General features: G+C 41.3%; 1 pseudogene; it reads left to right on the top strand.

Moving 5' to 3' along the window:
* Nucleotides 1-988: 988 nt before the first annotated feature.
* LOC147433668 (uncharacterized) lies at nt 989-1,887 on the top strand (annotated as a pseudogene).
* The last annotated feature ends 7,079 nt before the right edge of the window (nt 1,888-8,966 follow it).

Here is an 8,966-nt window from a genome sequence, read left to right as displayed (position 1 = left end):
CCATCCGCATCTCCCTCTCTTTCGGAGCATTCGGCGCGCTCCGAAGCTTCGGTGTCGACGAGACGATCTTCACACTCGTCTAGACACCGGCGCTCTAGTGGTGGCGGTGGCGGTTGTTGTGGGGATTCCGCCGCCGATGCCTCCACACCGCCTCGTGTTCGACGAGGCTCTTTACCCTCCCCTTCTTTGCCCGTCCCCACACCAGCCACAGCATCGCCATTTACGCAAGGTTTTGCGCGGCTGACTCTTCCTACCAGCTACACACCTCGGCCTACTCCGCCAGGAGCCACCCCTTAGCCTAGACTTTCATTTAATTCCAAAGGACACCTCATGCCATATGAAAGCATGAAATTGCTCCTTGACAAAGTTTTGTAATCATGCTTGCAATAATGCATTAAAATAAGTGTATCTTTAAAATCATGCCACCTAGTGTCCCACTAGGATTTGATTCCCTCCTAGTAGCTATTTAAAAAGAAATATAAGAAAAGTATAAAAAATACATAGAATATATATATATATTGGAGTTTACCCTAGATATAGGATCTAGCTAGGGTGTGAAATGATGATGAGATAGTAGAAATAAAGAACCAATGATTTTTGCCCCAAGTTAAAGAGGCGGAGCTATTGAGCTTTTCCCATAGTATTTTTTGATGGTAAAGTAAGGATAGGTTACCCTTGAGAAAAATAATAGGATGAGATAGAAGGATTATTATTATACTTAAATATGCATATGTACATTATAGGAAAGATAATAATGTATCTAAAAAATTACAAGATAACTCTTGTAGGATGCGTTCCCACTATGTACGTGTCACAACACCACAGCGCACAGCACATGGGAAATGGAATCTGCTTTCTCAAGGTATGAGACATATGATGTTATGCATGTCGATAAGGTGATCAAAGAGCAACATATTGCAGGTGAAGAGACATTTTTGCGGACCAGGGGGTTTGGCAACCCTCTCTCTTGCCTTGTGATGGTAAGGCCATGTTGACTGAAGAAGAGTGCTTCGATGAAGCAGACTAGGGGTTCGATGATCCCGTGGTCGATGCAGATGACGAGTCGCAGGTTTTGGTTGCTAAAGCTATTGCAAGAATACAAGGTATGCAAGGCTTTCCGCCTTTTCCAGTGTTGTTTGAAAGGACTACAGGTGAAGGTATGCCGGTGTTTTCTTTGGAGGATCAGTTAGCACAGGTGGATGCCATGCTATTGACGGTTATGTTGTTGAAGGTTGCTATGCAAGCACCTCTATGCCGTTTGCTACAGGTTATCTTGTTTGAAGACAATCATGCTATGGTGAGCTCTCTAGCCGATGACTCGGAAACAGATGATGTAAAAGGTTTTCAAGGTGTACAGGCTTGTTTTATGTGTGAAGAAGGTTCATGTGTACAATTTTTTGAAGGGTTATGCTGTAAAGAGCTACATACATGGATGGCTTACAGGTTTACAGGTGCAACGCTGGGGTGGTTTGTATCAGTTTTACAAACGGATGGCAATGATCAATGCCATATTTTTTATCCAGGTGGAGTTTACACTATGCTTGGGAGAGCCTATGGCTTTCCATTTGATCCGGGTGGGTGCTACAGCCAGTGAAAGTCTCTATCTATGTATCTAATGCTTATGTAAATAATATCTACCAGTTCTCTTCTTATGCAATAATATATAATCTAAATAATGCTACGATTGAGCATCAATGCTGAACGAGGGGTTGGGCAATAATGGTATAGCTAGAGATGGTCGGCCCATGGAAGTGCAAAAAGCCCAGGCATGGAAATTTGCAGGAAAATGGAAAGGACCTTGAGCAGGTATTTGATGCGGCTAAGAGAGAGCTATACCGAGATGGAGAACTTGCTAGTCGGAACTGCAAGTGTTTCTTGCTATCGTAGGTGATATGAGAAAATGTTGGTATCACAAGATTGGGAACGAGACAAGGGATGCTGGATGTAGGTATTACGAGGTTTATGATATGGGATTTTGATTGAGATATCTGTAGGACACGCTACTTGACAGGGTATTCAACCTGGCAGTGCTCTTTTTCTCATGTATGCTAATTATGGTATTCTTGCTAAAGCAATTGAATTTTTTGGTTGATTCTTCCCCGAAGTACTATCCATTTGGAGGGCATTGAAGCTCATTGAATCTATGGCAAGGAGGCATGACGACGGGTAGCTAAGCACTTTGTTTCTAAGGAAAAGGAGCTCAAGAGTCGAAAGAGTATGCAGGAGGAGAAGTCGAAGGAGGTTTCTTCAACGACCACACGAGGGTCAATAGTCAATCGACGGCGTGGGAAAGAGGACCAAATTAAAGTTCTTATAAAGTGAATGCAACATTAGTTTGCAGACTAAACAAAAGGGAATCGAATGAGCTATGGGGTGCTGAGGTGGGTGGCAAAGGAGAGATGAGCGTCATTCTGTATGGGAAAGTAGGCCCGTGACGACTAAGGTCGGCAGAGGGAGTCCAGGGCAGGAGGTCGACATACATGAAAAGAGGGATGGCCGGTGGATGGCGCAGTGAGGAGGGCCGAAAGCAGCACAGGGGGAGGCTGCCAAGGTCAGCAAGTTGGGAGAAGCGGGAGTTTTGAGAAGGAGGAGCAACCCAGGGTTTTGAAGGAGCGTTACTACAGGAGAGTAGGAGTATAATCAGTTTTGGATGGCTGTGAGCAGTTAACATAGGTGGGTGGGTTATGCCATCGAAAGGAAGCTCCAAGGCCGGCTGCGAACAAGGAGGGTCAGAAAGGGATGCACGGCGGCCAGTTTATGAGAGAGTTAGAGGGGAGGACCAGTGGGAAGTGCATGGTAGAAGAGGAAGAGAAGGAAGGGAGCCGCCGATCGGATGAGCGGCCAAGCTCCAAGAGGAAGAGGGCTGCCTAGGAGCTGCCTTTGAATGAGAATAAGTGGACGCCAAGGGTTGCATCAGAGCAGGCACCTGATTGATGCCATCATTGTCTCTATATGTTTTTTTGTGATGCATGATGTGCTTGTAGTTGTCTCGAGAGGCTTGAATTCAATCGTCTTTTCCGTCTAATCTCACACAGTGGGTCCGTGGTAGCGTTGGCTCCGGACAGGTTGTGTGTGAGTGTAGAGAGAGAGAGAGGGAGAGTGGTTGTGTTTGCAAATCACGGGGCTATAGAGAGGCAGTTATTTTGTGTGCTGGGTGTTTTAACCCCTTCTCCCTTTCCAACGTGTTGCATCATATAAGCCCACATAGGGTAATTGTCCCCATCCAACCTGTCCTAGAATACATCTTGAACACATGTGTGTTTTTGTCACGCATGCTAAATGTTGTACCTCATGTGAAAACTTCCCAAAAAGAGGAGAAACGAAGCGGGAACAACACGTGCTATATAGCACAAACCGTAGAAGACTATAAAGCACTTATTATGGAGAATACAACACTAACTGAAATTCTGCACAAAATGACAAAATTGCATGTGTAGACGTGCGTGTAGTGAGAACGGAGGCCAAAATGATCCCAAAACTTTTTTTCGACGTATGAACGCTCGTCAAAGCTCATAGAAATCGAAGAAAGGGAGCATGCGTGTGTTGGAGCTGTTGGCGACTAAGCTCGGGAGGATGCAACCTACTCTAATACCAATTGTTGGAATCAAAGTTGTAGAGAAACGACACAGCTTGGAGAAGACAAAGGAAGCTCAAGGCACACAGCGGAGAGTGTATTACTTAGCGTGCAATGGAAAGATAGATAGCCATAGAGTGATGGACGTATATACAATGCATGGGGAAAAAACCTCCTAAAGAGGAAAAAAATGTCCCGACGGTTCTAGCGTGTTCACACACATCACTACCACATGTATATGGTAACAGTTGTATCATATCTGTGTAGAGTGTGACTATTTAGCTCCATCATGAGTGCCTTATACACTAACAACGCACGATATTATTTAGTGTTAGAGTTTGTGTTGAAGCTTTACATGCATAAAAACTTAGAGTCAAAGCCTCTTCTATTGGCAACCAGTGCAATATAGGTTCTATTGTTGAAGCATTTTCTGCTTGCATTGGCAAACTAGGTCAAGAAGGCTATGTTTCCGAAGCCTTTTTTGCTTGCATTGGCAACCACTGCAAAAAGGTTATTTTGCCCAAGCCTTTTGTGCTCTCTATCCTCTCACATTGTCTTTTCCCTTGTCACACCTGTCAAAACCAGTCCGCGCCGGTGCAGAACGGTTCCAACAGGTTCATGATATGCAATGCATGTTTCTGTTTTTTTATTAAATCATCTCTAGGAGTTGAAGTAGAAAGTTGCACAGCTGTAGCGTTGTCGGCTCCAATTCATTGGCCAGCCAAAGACGCCATGTTGGTTGGAGTTCATTGGGCGTATAGACTATGTGCCACTGTTTGGAATTCATTCGGCGGACGTGCTGCGTGCGAGTGTCAAGGCGAAGGGTAGCAAGGGCCACGTGCTTGAAGGAGCGAAAGGGGGTCGACTCTCAAGGGAGGTGTTTGTATGAGCTTATGCATGATGGTGGCATCTGATGTCAAGCATAGGGAGTGCCAACCTCCGTGCCCAAGGAAGCCAGGCCAGGTGTAAGGTGAGGCATGATTTTCTAGAACACTAGTGCTGCCACCTTGAAGACCAAAGTAACACATTTTTGTCTGAAAACCACCCTACCCTCATGACCCTTCCCTTCCCTGGTCTATTGCTCCAACCAGTCCAAGGGAGCGCGGATTAGTTGAAGCAATAGATCAAAGAAGGGGTAGGGTCATCTCTAAAAAAAAAACGGTTGTAGCAGAAGACTAGGGACGGGTTGGGTCATGCGGATAGGATCAATTCTTTTTCAGAAAAAAGAAAATTACCAAAATACCCCTCTAATTTGTGAAAATTCCCAAAATACTCTTCAAGTTTGAGGAATTCTCAAAATACCCCCAATATTTTGACATAAATTCCCAAAAGGCCCTTCAAATTTTCTAAAATTCCCAAAATACCCCTAAATATGAGATAAAAATTTTCCACAGATACATCTTCTTGTAGATTTTCATAAGAAGATTGATTTTCTATCAATACAAGATGCCAAAACTAGAATTTAAGTTGATTATGTAGGCCTTGGAGATTAATTGCTTCGTTGTTTTTTAACATAACTACCTTTTCTTCCGAGGTAATTTGTGACAAACTACAGGCTAAGCACTCAAAAACGGATCTCAATTGTCAAAAATGAATAAAGAGTAGAAAATCTTGAACAATCTAACCAAAATAGATAAAAGGATCTTCTGGAAATTTCCACAAATTAGATGGGTATTTGGGTAAATTTATCTTAAAAAGAACGTCAATCAGACTAGGCATCTATTGTGCATGCGGTGCCAAATGCAAAGAAAGAGGCACCACATGCACATATTTCCATTGTGTGCCTCTTGAGCAATCGATGGAGAGGTGGCATGATGTTGCGGTGTTTATAATGCATGACAGTACAATGACACCTGTAATGTGATGGCGAGCAATGGGAGGGGCTTTTTTTTCCATGATTGAAGGGATTAGGGCATTGGATTGTAGCCATAGACGTCAGTCAGTGTATAGAAGAAACAACTATGCTCCAATGTTGGTTGCTCTTGTTTACGTGTTGCTGCAAAGGATCATGGCAGGCTTTGGAAGCTTTAAATTTCCATTATGTGAGTGAGGCATTCCTAGATATCCTATGACCTTGGGTGGTTTTAGTAGTGAGAGCACTCACATTATAGGAGATTTTAAGAAATTGTTGCTTCATGACTTTACCTTTGCATCCTGTAAGGAAATGCATATGAGACTTGCATTCGGTTCTGTGTCGTATCACCTTTGTTTAATGATCATGATAGACTCATTAATTAGGTAAGAAATTTTCCTCACAAAAAGTGGTTCTAGAAGCAAAATGATTAGATCAAGCAACCTTTTGGAGGTCCCCACAAGAAACCTTTTCAAGCTTTATTTTATCCTTAAATTTACAATTAGAAGGTCTCATAGAATTAAGAGGTAGCCTAGAAGACAATGTTTCACAGTTGCCAAGGAGCTTAAGCGAGATGAGAGCTTTTAGTAACTAGTAAATTGGAGCTTGCCACAATCCTTTTATTGCCTCTTATAAAAATACCTTGCTGCTTTTCTTTTATGTTGGACTCTTTCCTTAAAATGTTGTCTAGGACCTCATGCATGTCAACACCTATGCTCACAAATCTAGAAGACAACAATCAGATCCATGAAAGCTAGACATAAATTTAACTTGCTTGTACAAGCACCTACTAAACTTTCTAAAATGGTTCTCCGTTTTACTCAAATTTTCCATTATAGCTATGAATTTATCGATTTCTCTCTCAAGCATAGAAATCCAATTTTCTTCACAAGTATTACCTTCCAAAGGAACACTCCCAATGTGATGGCACAACCATTTTGAAAAGATCTGACAACCTTCTATACTCCTTGGTTGATTTTTCCCCTTTCATGGTCTTGTCTATCCAGACAAGCCCCAATTTACACTTGCAAGCTTCCATGAAAGAACGTCGTTTTCTATAAATTTGTTTGAGTAAAGGAGACTTTAGAAATCATCTTTTTTCACAACTAAGCAAAGCAGCAACTAAACATCCATCTGCTTCTCATGAGCCTCATAGAAAGGGCCCTTCTCTTGTGTTCTTAGCGGATCTTAACATGGATTACGTGTTAGTCAAGTCTGGTAAAAAAAAAAAGGAAAATCACATCTCTAGAATCTCGTTGAGATGGTCATGAGGCAGTTGGGTATGCTTGACCTCATCATGCATGCATTGGGCACATCACTTCATTATTTCCACTACAAATTTCATCAGTGTAGTTGCAGTGGGTACATCCGCAACTTACTACTTCATTTCCTCCACCATTTTAGTGTCAAGCTAGCAAGAGGAAAGAGAGGGCCGCTCAAGGGTGTTGCACTGCAAAACAGAGAGAGAGAGAGAGAGAGAGAGAGAGAGAGAGAGAGAGAGAGAGAGAGAGAGAGAGAGAGAGAGAGAGAGAGAGAGAGTGAGAGAGAGAGAGAGAGAGAGAGAGAGACAAAACACTTGTTCTAGCTTGCTTTAGGACCTTGTTTTGTCTTTCTTACAAAAGTGGAGCTGGTTCATGCTTTAGGAGGTTCTTGGATAGCATTGTAGTCATATAAGGATGTGTGCTGACTTTTTTGTAAAATCTATGTTCCAAATGCTTGATCGGTTATTTTCAAAAGGAGGCTAGGTATGGCACATGGAATTGAATTATATATGTTTTGAGCATGAAGAGATCTTTTGCCAGTGTCTCGAGTATTCAATTTTTACAATGGTTCTAAAGTCTCATTTTGTCAATTAAGTGTCAGATCTCTGGTAGTGAAAGCAATGTGCATGGCATAATTTTTTTCTTTCACCATTGTTATTCTTGTATCAATCTGCTTGAATTTATCTTCACTTAGTTATTTTTTTCTCGACTATTAAAAGGATGCAGGTAAATATGTATGAACACACAGACACACACACATGCACACTAAAAAGTCATGTGAGGAGGTACCCAAAATTGCATTCTCTTTTAGGTGCCTTTCACATGCGACAAAAAAGATGTGTATACTAGGGTAAGTTCAGGTTGCAAAGAGATACTATGCAGTACCACATATTATCCAAGTTAGGGGTGTGCACACATCATATAAAAACTAAAATAAACAAAAAATTCAATAATGCACCAAATTCATGGCTTTGCAACTATATCTTGCACTTCCATTGTTTGGGGTTTTCATATTAATGTGTGGTTGCATATTACAAAGTTCTTGGATAATCTTTTCAAGCACTCTTTGTAATTAGAAAAAACTATGTGAGTATTTTCTTTGCTTGCCAATTTTCTTGATTTGCAACACATCATTTCTAATCATGTACCATATTTTATTTAAAAGTATGGAGAACTTATATGTATATGGATTACCAAAGGGTTAGAAAAGTCTTCTTACATTGCCAAGAATTCCTACTTCACACACACACATCATGGTGGCTCAAGAGAAGGAAAACAATTTAAAAGATCTATTGCAATGGCTCTATCGTAGAATCCTTCATTGCATGCATCAAAATCAAGTATTAGCCTCTTCAAGAACCACATATGCAATTAAAGTTTTGCAAAAAAAAGGATTAAATGATCAACGGCATTCAACAATTCAAGTGCTCGTGAATGCCAAAAAACATGAAGGGAGAGAATGAGATAGATGAACCATAGGTGGATCAAGAGACTCTAAGTGTTTAAAGAAATATGTACAAGTCATATTATTATAGAAATGCTAGTTTTTGTTTCAACTTTTTGATGGTTCACATGTATCTGGTGACACTTCACCCTTGTATCTGATCATTAAATGTTTTCCATACTCTAAGAGTTAATTTGAGTTGTGTTTCCCTAATGAGAGTTCCATTTTTTACGGTATGTGTAGTAATAGGCTCTGCAAAGCCACCCATATACCCATGATAGTATCCAAAACATTCTCTAATGAAAACTTTGCTAAGATGAGGAAAACTTTGTCCACATTCTATAGCACCATTGATCGACCTAGGGATTGCAAGAGAGTCTTCAAGAAAAACGTTAGAGTAGTCCCCTCTTGTGATATTCCATTGTGAAAGACTAGGATACAAAGTTTCACATGATATTGTGTGAGGGCTGCATCCATAATACTCTCTAGTCGGTGACAACAGAGAAAGTCATCGTTGCTAGCAATCGAGGACTACAAACACAAAGACAAGACAAAAAGCATGAGAGAGGGGAGAGCGTACCATGAATCTCTTGTCTTGCATCCAAATTTTATCCCTCCTTACGTCCACCAATCCCCTTGACCCCATATCCGCATGCTTAAACCAATCCTCTACTTCTTGATTGTTGCTTGAGGGCTTGAGGTTATTTTGGATTACTTGGAAAGTGCACCTCATTGGGAAGCATCTCTTTATATGTTTCTATCTTCTCAAAGTAGAGTTTGAGACACTCTAGTGGATTACTAGAGCTTTCCATCATCTCATTGTCCCTTCTACCT

This window comes from Adiantum capillus-veneris, chromosome 19, assembly GCF_014529385.1.
Source record: "Adiantum capillus-veneris isolate H3 chromosome 19, ASM1452938v2, whole genome shotgun sequence".
NCBI lineage: Eukaryota > Viridiplantae > Streptophyta > Polypodiopsida > Polypodiales > Pteridaceae > Adiantum > Adiantum capillus-veneris.
The sequence above is the reverse complement of the archived record's forward strand: the minus strand, read 5'-3'. Positions and strand labels throughout refer to the sequence as shown.